Source organism: Pinus tabuliformis, chromosome 7 (genome assembly GCF_031772625.1).
Source record: "Pinus tabuliformis cultivar Carrire ecotype Pingquan chromosome 7, CPIR1, whole genome shotgun sequence".
Taxonomy (NCBI): domain Eukaryota; kingdom Viridiplantae; phylum Streptophyta; class Pinopsida; order Pinales; family Pinaceae; genus Pinus; species Pinus tabuliformis.
The window spans coordinates 1,517,888,487-1,517,903,635 of record NC_142293.1 but is presented as its reverse complement, the minus strand read 5'-3'; the positions used below and the strand labels follow the sequence as shown (position 1 = coordinate 1,517,903,635).

At 34.7% G+C, this 15,149-nt stretch overlaps 1 pseudogene; it reads left to right on the top strand.

Annotated features, from left to right (window-relative positions):
- The first annotated feature begins 1,149 nt into the window (after nt 1-1,149).
- Nucleotides 1,150-14,475, top strand: LOC149253617 (uncharacterized; annotated as a pseudogene).
- Nucleotides 14,476-15,149: the final 674 nt, after the last annotated feature.

Genomic DNA, 15,149 nt, shown 5'->3' with positions numbered 1-15,149 from the left:
TTCCTTCCCTCCCTGAAGTTGAGGAGGTAAAAGATATACTCCAGTGAAGACCTACCCACAGTGTGAAAAAATTCTCATTACATGGTCAGTTAACTTTATCACAATTGGTCATAACCCCGAGACTCCTACTAAGTCAAGAACCACAACCTCTGATCCAGATGGATGTCCCAGGTTTCCCATTAAAAACATATGCTCCCTTAGACCTACCTCAACCTTTAAATTTTATGGCACATCACTATCTCAATCTCCTCCCCAAGTTTAATGAAGAAGTTGATATATCAGCACGAAGACTCATAGAAATTTTATGTGCCTCTATAGAAAATTTGAATGTCGGGCACCACGACCTACTACTGAGGCTTTTCATCTAATATTTAGATGTTGAAGCGAGAAAATGGTTCAAACCCTTGCCGAATGATTCCATTACCACCTAATAAGAAATAGATAATTATTTTATGCAAAAATGGGGAGAGAAGAGAGACCATGATACATTCTTACTGAGTTCAATGCTATGAAGCAGAAACCTGACGAGGATATCTCAGATTTTATAAAAATGGCTAGTAAATTGTATAATAGTATACCTGTTGAGATTAAACCTCCACATGCCACTTTCCGAGTAGTTTTTGCTGGGACTTTGAATCAGAGTTCAGCTTCACACTCAGAGAGAGGAAGTACCATACCTTTGACTAGATTCAAACTAATGCTCCCGAGGTACAAGAAAATTTTACATCAATAGGGAATTTAAGAGGTAGAACTGAGATTGGAGGGAAGAAAAAGGGAAAAGAGGAGGTAGATTCCTCATGTCAATGAAGAGAATCCCAAGAATACAAGATAGAGGAGATGAATACATTGATAAAGAACTTATCAACTAAAATGACAAAAATGGAGCTGGAAAATAAAAGCCTTCAATGATAGAAATTCTAAGCTACTAATCGGGGTTTCAATCCCCAATACAGAAGGCCTCCCCTAGAGATACCATGAAAGGAGAGGAAAGAGAAGCAAGATCACACTCATCCTCCATTATATATAGAAGATGATTCAGAGGAACATATACCAGATGTAAATGAAGTTCTATGGAACTTGTATTCCTCTTTCTCTGTTGCAGATTAAGAACTCTGAACATATGAAGAAGCGGAGGAAGAGATTGATACAATGTTGAACGATGACGAGATTGATGATTACTGCAAGAAGTTCACTGATTTCATGCAGGATCAACTGAACAAGAAATATGATCTTCGGTCATCTAGAAAGAGATTGAGAGAACAAGATGAAAATGAAGGTACTTCCTCCCAAGATCCTCCTAAGCTAACTGACAAGGGTAAGGGGCTTTTAGAGCCGATTATTAAAAAAAAAGGGGGTCTTCAAACCCAAACTTCCATAAGCCCGAAGACCTCCAAGAATAGAAATCACCTCCCCCTTCCATGCCCATCTATGAAAAAGAAAAGGAGCTGGTAGAATATAACACAACAAAAAAAGGCCCTGCCATCTTCAATCCTCAAAAATATCTTGAGAAAGTCAAGATCCTGGTCCCATTATCAGAGCTCTTGAAGCAACCCACATATAAGGCCCAAGTTTCTTAGTTCATGTTTCCTTTTGTTTTAGTCCAACCACCTGATATTTTAAACCTCTAAGAATAAAGTCCAATGGCTATCTTTGGACCGCATGTTGAAGAGAAAGATCCCTCGGTAACACCTTTTTATGTTACTCTAGTAGTACATGACCTCCTAGTCCATAACTACTTGTTGGACTCGAGAGTTTCTCATAATTTGATGCCACTGACAGTAATGGAGAAACTATGTATGGAGATAATTAGACTATACAAATATCTCTACTATTTTTTACTCTAAGAGGGTAAAGTGGTTGGGAATGATAAAGGACTTGGTGGTGAATTTGGCCCTAATCCCAGTGAAAAGTGTAGTAATGGACATTGCGGTAGCCAATATCCTTGTAAGATTCGGTATGTTTTTGTCCAGATCTTGGGGATCAAAGGTTGGAGGTTCCATAAAGATAGATCTCACATATTCTACCATCCACTAGTACAAAATGGCTAATTCGTTACTAAAAAAATGCCTACAATTTGAATATAAAAGACTATTTTTCTGTCGGTGAACTATAGTAACTAATTTACAATATCGTATAATGTGACCAACTTTTAGTCATTTTTAGCTTAGTCATTAATTGGTTGTCTCAATTTTATTATTTAGTAGTATATTTAGTCATAAATTTCTCCATTAATTTACTAATTGATTTAGTCATTAATTTCCACAATTAATGACCAAATATACAACAAAACATATTACTAAATCATCGCCCAAAAAAACCAATTAATGACTAAAGAAATATGACCAAAATGTTGGTCATGTTATAAGATACTGTAAATTAGCTACTAGTAGTCATATATATGAAAATTTTAGTCATTGTTTGAAACCAATTAATGGCCAAAGAAATATGACTAAATTTTGGTTGTGTTGTAAAATACTGTAAATTAGCTACTAATAGTCATATATATGAAAAATTTAGTCATCATTTGTAATCACAAATTTATCATTTGCAGTATTCATTTATCCTTCTTTGGTGGTTTCATATTCATTATATAAATGACTACTTTAGTAGTTTATGTTCGTTTCATTTACTTTCATTAACAACCATTACAAGCAACTAATTTAGTCGTATATTCATTTTATTTTTTATAATAATTAATCAACATAAACTATTGATTTAGTAGTATTAGATTGATTTTATGCATTCATTATTAATCAACATAAATTAATTAGTATTATTTTGCAACTAATATTAAAAAAAAATGTCATACAATGTACATGTTCATCTAATATGAAAACGCAAAGTTACAAATGTTAATTATAATACTAAATAATATCAAGTGCAACTATAAATAATTTCAACAACGAAAATTATATTATATAAAATGTCAAGTATTACAATATGAGTTTCTAACTTAATATTTTTTGGAGTAAAATTTACACATGAAATATTGTTTCATCACTTCAAAGCATTATCATTGTGTTGTCAAGGCATTACAGGTGAATTCACCAACTATGAGGACTTGACCATCAGTCTCTGTGTGTTTCTTATATGGGATATTGGCTCTACAAGTACCACTAGACCAATTCTCTTCTCTCTTTCCCTTTAATTTTCATTTTGTCGCTCCATTGTTATTGTTCTCCTCTTTCTTCAATTCCTGCTTCTTACCATCAATACTGAGTTCCTTTTCTGAAAATTAAAGAATATGCAATGTAGAGTATAAGACATGAAATACGATGAACAATTGAATATAAAATAAAGAAGACTATAAATGATTTATATGATATATTCCTTAACATTAGCAATATTGTCAATGCCATTTTTCCCCGTAAAAGCAAGAAACCCGAACAAGTTTTCTTCAATTGGGAAATAATGGCCATTATGTGGCCAGATGACCTATATAAACAAAGGAAATAAAACATCACCATAAAAAATAATAGCTTAGTAAGCTTAGTATTCAACCTTAAAAGAATGTTAGGAACAATCATGCAAACTAAGATACATGTTGTAACTTACTTACACAGTGTTGGAGTGCAAACAAAACTGTTAGAAAAAGCCAAAGCTAAGTCTAGAATAAAATGAAATGAAGTAAAAAGGATACAATACTAGGATAGCATTGTATACCTGTGTTGGAGTGCAAACAAAATTGCTAGAAAAATCCAAAGCTAAGTCTAGAATAAAATGAAATGAAGTAAAAATGATACAACACTAGGATAGCATTGTATACCTGTATATAACTGGATAATGTATAAGTCTAAGTGAATAAGTCCAAGGCTGGAGGTCGATGATGTCAAGAATTCCCAATTTTGATGAGCATCTCTTCATATAAGAACTACTATTTGGGTCCATTGTCACATATGAATAAGACAACTAGTCAATATCAAATTATTAATGTTTTTCTTATATTTATGGATCACTACAATATAAGTGGATAAATTTCAAAGAAAATTCCCTTCCCATTGTGTTATTGACCTGTGGTACAATATATTAGCTATTATTCAGAGAAAATTTCCAACATAGAAAATATGTAGCAATCACCACTAGTAAACTCCCAAATAGGATTATTTTGGAATGTAACTTTCATATTCTAGTTGCTATATGATTCTTGAATGGAAAATCCACACTAAATTCCAATGCCAAACTTCCAATTTGAGGGAAATCCTGTGGCCATCCTCAATCACTCAAAATCAAAACATTAGTGATCATTATAATGAAAAGATAGAATAATAGTAGTTTTGATCAGTTTTGCAGATTTAGATGCAAAACACCAATAGTTTTCCCATGTTTACCATACTTGTAATTTCCAAGATATAACACATCGATTGATATTTTACAGCAAATACTTGATTCAATACAAACAAGAATTTAACATATTACAACAATACCACCAATTTTTGATCCTCAATTTGTTCAAATTAGTTAGCATAAAAACTTTAAGAAAGAGTAACAAGTAGAAATAACAAATCCGTCAATTAATAATCAATAAAAAAAGTATAAGGTTTTTGCTAAAGCTTGATAAAAAATTGTAAATTATATTGAAAATCCACTGCAACTAGTGGTCTTATTCAAAGAGCAATACTACCTAGAGAACTAATCTTCCAAATTCTTTTCTTTATCCATGAAGATTTCTGCTATAATCAAAATAGAATTCACATACAATATTTTAGGTTTTAGAAGCTTCCCAAAGGCCTTACCAAATGAAGCTGTGAATTTCATTGATTTTCATAAAATGCTTCTTCTACTGAGAAAATATAGTTTGACCGTGTGATAGATAACTCAAGCACGTAAAAAATTGTGTACAATATTTCTTAGAAGGCTTCATGTTAAAAGGAAAACTTACATATTTCTGATATAAAAAGAATCTTAATAGAGATGGTCAATATTATAAAACAATAGAGTGGATATAAAAATGTAGGTATAACTAACAAAATCCTAATTATAATACAGTTGATTGATTACTATAAAGTGAAGCCAACTAGATACATACAAGTTTTCATTTTCAACTTTCTTTCCCATATCTTTATTGGACATGGAAGCTAACTTGCATGCATCTCACAAGGCTGTTTTAGCAAGAGTATATGTTGCATTCTCATATTCCACACTTTCTTTTGGATGAACAATCACAACATGTATTGGAGGAATTAGTTCCTACATCAGCTAAGTTGTCAACCTTCATTTTCTCAATTTCTGTTTTCCTGCATGTGCATTATTTGAGTTTTCCTTAGTAGATTTTTAGATAAGAAAATAATAGGTATGAAAAGAAAACATTCATCATGCAAAAAAATGACTAATTATATGATTCCAACCCATATTTCTTTATTGTTGGAAGAAAACCAATCAACTACGCTCAACTGACATCATTAAAGTTATCCAAAACCAACTTGGTGGACATTTGAAGTTCTTCTACATGAACTTGTTCCTTTGCGTGGATAAATTTCTCTTTGTGCGTTGCAAGGGCTATTAACTTTTCTGAGAGTGATGACTTATAGTTACCATCATATTCTACCATTTCCAACTAATATTTTAGCATCTTGACAGACAATCATTTTTGTTGCATCTCAATTGTTTATGATCTCATTGTGCCTAACACATATGACCTACATATGAGGCTACTAGAATAAAGAATATAACACATACCCAAAAATCTGAAGGGAATTAATGATTATAGATGTTTATGGATCAATGCTATATCTTATAGGAGTAGTTGGTTGTTGCATAGAGATCTTTGGGAAGACCCTAAGAGAATGAATCTAGGATTGATCAATGGTCCAAAATTGGACCCACTAATTTAATTTTTTTTCTTTGCAAGTAGACATGATGAATATTATGTTGACGGTGTTGGACTTGCCAATATTCAGGGGATCTCCCCGGTATGAAGTCCCAATTAGACCTCACACCATTATGTTATAAAAGTGTTGGCAATATTGTCATTGATGGCAAAGGAACAAAAAGAAAAGGAGCAACAAAGTAGTAGTAATGCAAGGAGTAGCAAGCAGAAAAGTAGCAACAATGCAAGGAGAAGCAAGGAAAAGGTGTAGCACAAGATCAACAAAGACATAGGAGAACCACAAGCCTAGCAAAGACAAAGAAGCAACAACAAGTCATAGAAGGAAAAAGAGCAACAAAGGCCAAGGAACAACAAAGGCAAAGGAGTAGTAGAAAGGAATTGTAAAGGAGCAAGAAGCAGGGAAAGCAGCAAGAAGTAACAACAGGGAAAGAAGCAAGAAGCAACATCAAGGAACTATAAAGGAGCAGCAAGAAGAAACAACAAGGAATTGTGGTCATAATATGTGAGAAGGAACAACTGAGAGGCATGGTTGTTACAACTATTATTCTTATGGTTGTTATAGCTATTATTCTTATGTTATGTTGCATATGTTGATGCTTGTTATGTTATGAGTATGCTTGTGATGCTTGGAGATGTTGATGAGCTGGTGATGTTGGCTTTCTCATGTGTCTATATGCATATGATGGCTGAGATGAGATGTTGTGATGCAAGGCAAAGGCAAAGGAAAAGATGCAAGGCAAAGACAAAGGAAAATGCATGAAGATGTAGTTGTGCTTGTAATGTTGTGATGTGTTATAGTTATTGATATATTACTAATATACATTGCAAAGGCCTTGGATGCTATGGTTGTTAATCCAATCATTACAAGTGGCTAAAAATAATATTTGGTGAATAATTTATTTATTTTAATATTAAAAATATCAAAAGGTGGGAAACAAATGAATGAAATGGTAAGAGACAAGTCCTTTCACTTCACATTAATGTTTGGAATACCAACAGCCATCAGTGACTTCTTATAAAAAAATGTGTGAGGTTGTAAGGCTAGTGAGTTAGAGAATCAGAGAATGTGAGAGAGCTGATAGAACTATTATGCATTAGTTACCTAGCACATACGAAGCTAATGTGATACACATTTGTAGGGAAGAACAGTAGGAAATGAAGAGGGAGACATGTAGAATTTATGACCAAGTAAACTAGCACATTGTTGTTTCTTGTTTGCATTAGGGGATGGTAGTCGCATTTCATGTTTTGGCTTAATAAATATCCAGTTGGATCTAGTTGAGGTAGGAGCCTCCTGTGAGTTGTATCTTATAGAACACATATGGGATTTGGAGCTTCCTTACATGTTGTAGCTTGCAGAAATTTGAGGTAGAAACCTCTTGTAGGTTTTAGCCTACAAAAAATCATATGTAATAAGGAGTAGGAGTTTGCCTTTGCATCACAATAATAATAAAATTTGGTTTTCTCCATTTATGGGTTTCCACATATATTTGGTGTCAATATGTGCCATTATTATGTGTTGATATGATGTTTTGGTTTTCTTATTAATTGTTGTTCACATATTAAATCTCTTGGTCATCATTTGTTCAGTTGCTCATGTAATGTTTCAGTTAATGAGATTAATGAAAAGAATTTTTAAGGTCCATGAATATACTAAATTGATTTACCCCCCCCGCCCCCCCCAACCTCATTTTAGTCAAGTTTTCTTCAAGTGGTATCATGTTTGTTCCTTCTGTATAAGCCTAACAACTTGAAGGCAGATCTAGGTGAGTCATGGACTATCAAATTGTACCTATGTTTAGTGCAACAAACATTCATCAATGGAGAGATAAGGTAAAATCTGAACTAATATCTTATAGACCTGGTGTATGGAAACTAATATGTGATGGTTACTGCAAAGATTCTCCCTCTTTTCAAGAACAACAGTGGAATGCTAAAGAAAAACCTGCCATGTATAACAAGCTTCATAATAAGGATCTTGATACAGTAATAGAATTAAAATATGCAATATAAATTTGGGATAGATTACATCTCATGCACGAAGGAGACACTAGTCGATGCACTTTCAAGAAGGAGAATTAAGAGGAAAAAGAAAAATTCCTGTCAAAAGGAAAGCATTCATTCAAATGAGCTCTCTGCTAGTGTGAATGGATCTATTTGCCATCATGAAAAGACAGTTGACGAACATGCCAAGATTGATGTAGCCTTGACTGAAACAAAAAGATTGAAAAATGAAAATAGAGATATAAATCAATTGGTGCATATATGTGATGAGAAAGAGCATGAGCACAAGGAGGAAATTGTCAGCCTAAAGACAAAACTTAAAGAAGAAAAGAGAAGAGAAGAGGTCATGAGCAGTAAAATCAAGGAGAGATATCTACAATGTAAAATATTAGAAGCTGAGGTTGATTTAACTAGAAGTAAGTTAGAAGAAAAGAATAGGTTGTGTAAGAAGCTAGAAGAGGACCTTGCCTCCATGAAGAACTTAACAAAGGAAACCATTAAAGATGATAATGAAGCAGCTCTAAAAGGACCTACAAAAGAAGAGTCTAACAACAACATGTTTTGTAAAGAAAACAAAAACAAGCAGCAATATCAAAAGCCAATGAATGAGATGAAGAAAGGGTTCACTACAAGAACATAATTCTCTCCTGAAAATGAGTTGAACAAGTTCAAAATATCTCAAAGAATACTCTTTGCTCCTAGGAAAACCATCACACATTTTTCTTTCCATGAACATGGACATGTGGTAGCAAATTGTAAGAACAAGAAGATCAAGACTATTCATCAAAACATGCAACAAACAATAAGGTGCTATCCAGGAAGCAAAAAAGGGACAACCAGTACAAAAATAATTTCAATGGTTACTGTTATTTGTGCAATGAATTTGGGCGTAAACTTGTTGAAAGTAAATTATATACAAAAAGAGGCACAAAAATCCACATGTCATCTCAACAATACCTTGGTCAAATAAGGTGTTATTTGTGTCATAACCTTGGACACAAAGCCAATGACTACAAGCTGCCATATACCCTAAAGAATCCTACACAGATGATGGAGGAAAATCAAACCAGACCAAAATACGAATAAAAAAGAAATGCAAATAGTAGAAAACAACCCGCCAAAGTAAGGAAGAGGAAGAAAAATGAGCAGCCTATGATTTCAATAACATAATCAATCTGTCATGATCTAAGGGGGAGTTTCTCATGAAGCAATGAACAATCTTGTCAACATCCATGTTAGAGCAGTGATACCTCATGGGAAGACAATGTTCCTTAAAGACATGATTGGCCAATAAATGTGATTCACAGGCTCTATGGGTTGTGTGTAGGATGTCATGAGATTGTTATGCAAAGAAGTAGGAAAATACAAAAGGAAGGAAAATCATATAAACATTAGTTATTTTGAGGGTATAAAAGTGGAAGGAGCTACTGAACCTCCAATATTTTCTTTTCATATCTAACTCAAGGTTTTAAGTGGACATCACGATTGCCAAATTCTTCACTTTTAAAATACATTGGAACCACTATGTTGTGAAGCATTCCATGCTAACCCACATTGTACTGAGTAGCAGAAGATGTACTTTTTTCATGATACACTTTAACAAGTTTCCATTAAACAAAATTTGATTGGGTTACAGTACCAGAGATGGTAGATTGAGCATAGAGAAGATGCTTATCAATGGAATGACTTAGGGTGAGAAAAGAGCCCCACGAGACTTGGCCTTCGAAAAATTTGCTGACAAAATGTGAATGTGTAGCACATCAGAAATAGTTGCAAAATATTCTTACACTAGTAAACAATCAATCCATATGCAGTACAGAAAACATTTATGTGAGAGAACATGTTAATGACTGTACAATATTGCAATAGGAGATTGTGGAGAACAGTGAAAATGTCCCTATTTCATACACAAAAGTCCTACCATATGAAGGGATAGCTCCAATGAGTTGTCAATATGAAAAAAAAAAATCATCCACACAGAAATTGGAGGAAAAGATTAAAAGAAGCACATGTTACTGATGAGTCAACGACAGTGCAAAATGACATGTTGGAAGATAGAGGAAATGTACATATTGAAAATATTGAAAAACAACGAGATAAGAGGCTACTCAATAGGGGATTTTTGAGATGTAAAATGGGCCTCCTAAGGGAATTATAAAATAATAGTGGAAACAAAAAAATAAGATTAGATTACATCAAGAGGTAAAAAGAAAAACTATGTTTTTTCAACTCGAATTTTCAACTTATCTCCCTATGGGTTTACTCAAATTTTGAGAGGAAACACTCATTGGATGTATAATTTGATTCATCATCCAAGGAGTATCCATGTTCCATACTTTCGATGGACTCTGCTACATGAAAAATCATAAATACATGAAAAATGTGATTGCAATCATGTTTTTTCATGTATTTTTCATTTTTCGTGTAGTCGGGTCCATCGAGAGTATGCAACATGGATACTCCTTGAATGAGGAATTAAATTTTGCATCCAATGAGTACTTGTGTTCAAGATTTGAGTAAAATCTTCGGGTTCAAGATTTGAGTAAAATCTTCGGGAGAGAAGTTGAAACTACGAGTTGAAAATGTAGTTTTTATTTTATGATTTTTTAATTTTTTACTTTTTTACTCCAAAAATGGTGAATCACCCCATGGTTGACATCATCATCTTGAATCCTATTGGTTCCTATAAAGTTTATTTTGGTTGTACATTTTTCTTAGGAGGCCCATTTTAGACCTCAAAATTCCCCTAATGCCAGAAGACACTAGCTATGACAAAAATAATAAAAAATATAAGTTCTCAAAGAAACAGATAAGAGCGAGGAAAGTCTCGACAAGAAATTCTATTTCTAAACATTATAGAAGGCGTTGCTACAGGAAATGATCTAGATGAACACAATAGAAAATCAATATGGTTCAAGCAGAAAATGAGAGGTAGTAAAGCTGCCTGTAATATTATGAAAGATTCTGAGGAAATTTTGGAAGATAGAGAAAATTCTTATGTTCCAAACACATAAACTCTCTCTGCAGAAGGGGTAATTCCTCTAAATAATTTAGGTGGGAAAACCAAGAGTCAATCCAGATGCCGCAAACGAAAAACAATGACTTCAACAAATCTTTCAGAATGTGGTGATTCAAATAGAGGTGCTAGTAAATGAACGCAGATTCACGTTGCATTTACATTTTTGTGAATTTGTACAACTAGAATCGCATGTAGCAGGTTTATTGAAGAGTTACTCTGAAGATTGTTTTTTAATGAGTGTGCTAGAGTGGGTATTATATGCGATCTTAGAGGATCTCTGGAACCTGAGTGGGAAACTGATGCAAGTTGGAGCAGTGGAGACATGATGACATGAGTTACATAGCTGCAGGCAGAAAGAACGCCAATAAGATAGAAGAGAGCACACGGATATGATGAGATGGACATTACAAGCTGAAAAGGAAAAAATATTTAATTTTTATACTAGGTGTGCATCACAGACATCAAGTCAGTCCATAAAACTGTAGCGCGAGAATGATAAAGTATGTTGAAAGGTAGATATGGTAGCAGGCTATAGGCGTGATTTTTCATATTGATAGAGAATTATTTTAACACCAACAATCGTCGACTATCTCCATTATACAAAATTTTATATATTATGTTGATGGATTACACGGTATCAATATTATTCTATGAACGATATATATATATATATATATATATATAGATAAAATGAATTCGACATCAGTGATATATGACTGGCCTTGGAGGCAAAAAACACATGTCATTCATAAATTTTTGAAGCAGTGTTCATATGAATGTATTGTGGAGCATTGAGATATAGATATGCGATTGAAATTATATAGATAGAAACGCTGCAAAAGACTTGATTTTGACATGCAGTGTCAATCTCACAATATTGAATCTGGCATCATGTAATTATTTATATATTTACCGTAGATGAGATGCGGTGATATATTAGAGACGTTGTGATATTGGAATGTTTTGGGCTTATAAAATATAGATCAATGACAACGGTGCATTAACAATTTTGGCACACAATTGATGTATTATCAGTTGCAAACGCGATGGAGTGTAAATTCTATTCATGAATCGAGACAAATGTAAAGGTGGAGGTTATGAGGTCGTCATTCAAAACATCCTTCACGATGAATATACCGAATCGACACACCACGTGAACTACATAAATCACAAACAAGAGCACGAGGATACTTGTGACTCATAAATGAGGTCATAGAGCATGCGAGTCACTTCAATACTCTATTTCCATGTCCAGTAACAAGTTTAATTTTTTTTACAGAAGTCGCAAAAGGAGGACGTGGCTATTGTGGTCAAGAACATAAAAATAAACGGTCACTTTGGAACACTACAAACTTTAATGGATTCTGCAGAATGAAGGCACCTTCCTCATTGATCCATCGCTTACACGTGTGTTGGAGGTAGTAATATTAAAATTATCGTTAATGGACAAATTACATGGAGGTTATGCATATTATCGACAATGTTATAAATTGAGACATTATACGGAGATGTAAAGCATTATGGTAAAAATACAGAGCAGTCAAACATTATTTTATTAGACTAAAAGTTACATGCGTTATACGTGGTTAGACACCAGACCACTGGGTAGAGTAGGTGAAGGCAGAATCTGTGAGAAAGTAATCCATGATTTGTGACCATTGTGAAGAAATCCCTGCAGGAATTCGTGGAAGTCCTGCGAATGTTAGAATTGGTAGCTACAGAATCATTTAATACATTCATGCATCTTTTGAATGTAAAAGTATTGTGTAAGGAAAACTACGTGAGGAATAGAAGGTGAAAGAAGAGGAGGGTTGGCCATGGGAAGCATGATGAAATAATGGGGATTATTGAATGTTGTGGCAGTCTTGGCTATTTACAGTTGGAATTTAGAAGTGGTTGAATGCGAGGCATTCAGATGTGATCCAGGGCACCCTTAGTGGCATCACAGTGTGTTCCAGGATATCCAGGAAAACATCAAGCATGAGATGTGCCAAATGCTACACTCCAGAGCTGAGGTTCCTTTTAGGGTTCCACTTGAAGTTAATATTGTACTAGTTGGATTCAATGGTGATGGTGGCTATAGGTACTCTTTATATGTGTGCGTGTTGGGGAATTTTATGAGAAGAATATTTCCCTCATACCATCCTGCATGCCTAGAGACTACTTTATCACTCGATATTGAACATGATCTTCAATATAACGTCATTCCTATTGGGCAATCAAACTTTATGGCATTTGAATAAGCAGTGAAGAAATTAATGGTGCCTATTGGTTCAGTAAGGCAGAGTGAATATGGAAAAGAGAAATAAAAGGACCTGTGCCAAATGCAATATTCATTCTAAACTTTGATAAGGTTCAGATGGATCCTAGGAACAAAGAAGTTGATCTTGAGGCTTTAAAGTACGTGAAAATTGAAGAAATTACACTTGAAAAAATGAAGCAGCAGAAGGAAATTACATTTAACAGTATCGCTATGGTGGAGGGGGGCATCGCAAGTATGGTTGGGTTTAAGAAGATATGTTGTCATAGATCTGTCTATTGGTCCATGCACATATGGAAAGATAGAAACAGAGGAAGGTAGTGTAAGTTATCGGATGATTCCAAGTTTGTCGTATATTCTTTTTCCATGTAGCCAGGGTTTAGTCGCGGTTCCATTATTGAGCTCTTGGTTCCATTATTGAGCTCTTCACAGGACAACTTGGAGTTGTCATTTCAACAACTATTGAGAATTTTCTAGCTCCAGATGTTAGGTTTGAGACCATTGATTTGGCCAGTCAGTTACTTGTTCCTATTATAGTGTTCCAAAACCACAATCATTACAATATTTTTGAAGAATGCCACAACTATAGTATTGATATGAAGGCCATTGAGATGGAGGTTAAAAAGATGGCAGATGTTGGAGAAGAGGTTTTTTCTGTTGGTGGTCCTTGCAGCCTTCATCATCATGAGAAGTTACCAATTGTTGTGTCAAAATCTCTATGCAGTCACTCTCTCCATAAGACAAATACAAATGGCCATTTTCACACACTTACTAGAACATATCTAGATGGTTCTATTCTCAAAGAAGAAATGGAGCGTTCTGCAGATGTTCTAGTAGTTGGCTTGCTTGAAGCTATAGATCCTTCTCTTTCAAGTACATTTTTCCTATGACAGACATGGATGTCAGAGTCAACTAATTCTAAGGATTCTGTTATAAAACCTAGACCTATTTGGGTAACTTACAGCTCCAAATATAGTAAGGAAAAAAGAGAGAAAGGGAACACAAAGAAGCAGCAAGATCTTTACAGGACATATGGAACCCGTGTAATTCTGGTGTTTGTGTTGTCTCTAGCTGGTATAGATCCTGAGCTATTGATGGAAGGTGAAAGTCAAGTATGGACCAGCAATGATGTTATAATTGTTCTTCAACATGAGAATAATCAAATACCCCTCAGTTATGTCTCAAAAACTAAGAAAAGATATGTTGTTCCACAGCTAGCACAACACCACATTTTTAGCTAGATTAGCATCAATTGTTGGTGGATTGGCTGCACCTTATGAAAAAGCTTCCCATATACATCATAGGCCAATTTCCAACTAGATATGGGAAACTAGTTGTCATCCATTCTTTCATTCTCAAATGTAACACAAATTGAGTTTAACTGCTTTGAAAACTAAAATCTTTAAGTGCTGAGTCGAGGCGCCAAAGCGACTAGGGTTTGGAACTAGGGCCATAGAAGCAAGCTGGTAACTATGGAGGGGTAGGGAGGAGGGAGCTCCACTCCCTCCTACAGTAACATGGTTTCAAACAGAGGCAGAGAGCCGAGTCGGAATAAGCTCCAAAATTCAACAGAGAATGAGACCAAAACAACTGGTACCCAAAAGCCGAAAGGTAGCAAACCCCATGAAAAGGAAGGGACCCACGAGGAGGTTCGAAAGGAAACGAAATCTGGAGACAATGGTCAGAGAATGGAGGGTAGGGCTACAATGGGACCTTGCAAGCCCAAGTCGAATATTAAACCACGAGTGGTCCTAAATGATCATGCTCTGCAGGCGCACAGAGATCACATGGCAACTTATGCGATCATATGCAAGTTTAAGGGTATCTGGCCCACGGAGAAAGCACTATACACTTGGATAAGAAATACCTGGAAACCAAAAAGAGAAATAACTATACATCTTGGGTCCAAGGGTTTTTTTACCATGGTTTTCGTGAACGTGGAGGATAAAGACTGAATTTTCAAAGGAGGAACATACTTCTATGCTATTGCAGGCCTCTACATGTGACCTTGGATGATGAACTTTGTTCCAGAGTGAGAA